Here is a 1,464-nt window from a genome sequence, read left to right as displayed (position 1 = left end):
GATTTATTTAATAGAAGTGACCACATGTTCATTAAATATTTTGAAATGATACCATCCTGAAGATGGATATATAAACAAATGACATATATCATATACTAGTTATAAATGCTCTCTAATTTAAAGTTGATGTCCCTAAGAGTACAACATCAATTGTTGATGAACCTATAGCATGCCTGAAGCGTGATAAATCAATAGGTTCTAAAGATAATTAAGTATCTTTGAAAAGGAAAGGAGTAATGACAAATTTGAGAAAAGGTAAATATCATTACATTTCTAGAAGAAATCACTTTTAGTAAAGTTCATATGTTTCATGATTATATACAAGACTTTAGAAGAGTATGAATTATCCAACAAGATTAACATGTATCAAGTTTATAGTTTAAATTCCAGTAGAGTATGAGTAATTATTGGATAAAATATTAATTGATTGTCTTGCCAATTGTATAAAGAAACACATGTTGGTGTTTTAAAATCACGTCACATTCATGGCCATGCATATAGTAAGTTTAATAAAGTGATCACTTAGTGTTTGAAAAATTGACCAGAGTTCAAATTTAGAGAAGTGATTGGATGTGATAATTAAATTAGGTCATCCGGGTTTAATAATAATTACCCGTAATGGAATCCTGAAGTTTCATTTGATAATGTGTTGACGCTTTCTCAATGTTAAATATATTAAAAATGAATTGAATGGCAAGACGTAATATTGATATTGAGTTTATATTTGGATTGTGAGTTTTAATAATTTGTATTGATGAAAATTTCAAGATTTAATATGTTTTGATTTTTTTTATATAAAGGAGTAATGGCTTAAAAAAGAGTAATGGCTGACCAGAAGTTCACCAAAATAACTTATATATTATTGTCAAACTATCAAGTGATCAAAAACTCACCAAATACACTATTTAAGACTACTACATTTTTTATCTAATGCAACGGTACAAAAAATAGCTAATACAAACGGCTTAATTTTTCATACCGTTGTATTAGACTAGGCTAATACAATGGTTTATACTAAAAACAGGTCTAATACAACGGTTTATAATAACCGTTTGTATTAGATATAAGAATCCGTTGTATTAGACTAGGTCTAATACAACGGATCAAAAAAAAAAAAAAAAAAAAAAAAAAAAGTAAGTCTAATACAACGGATAAAAAAAAAAAGGAAATTCGGAGGGGGCCTTATATTGGGGCCTAATGCCCTAAGTTCACTCTCTGCCTCTATCTCCTCTCTATTTCACTCTCTTCCCCTCTCTCTTCACTCTCATTCTCTTCCTCTCTCTTCATGCCTCAAAGACTTAAATTTTTTGTCAATTTTTCAGATATTTTTCCAATTTTTCGTTTGTTTTTTAGTTTTCAATGTTTCGTTTTTTTGGGTTTTTTTTTTTTCGCGGTTTTGGAATTTTTTTTTTCGTTTCTGGATTTTTCTTTTTATTTTTTTTTGGCGTTTTTTTTTCGTTTTTT

This window comes from Chenopodium quinoa, unplaced genomic scaffold (assembly GCF_001683475.1).
Source record: "Chenopodium quinoa cultivar QQ74 unplaced genomic scaffold, ASM168347v1, whole genome shotgun sequence".
NCBI classification, from domain to species: domain Eukaryota; kingdom Viridiplantae; phylum Streptophyta; class Magnoliopsida; order Caryophyllales; family Amaranthaceae; genus Chenopodium; species Chenopodium quinoa.
The sequence above is the reverse complement of the archived record's forward strand: the minus strand, read 5'-3'. Positions refer to the sequence as shown.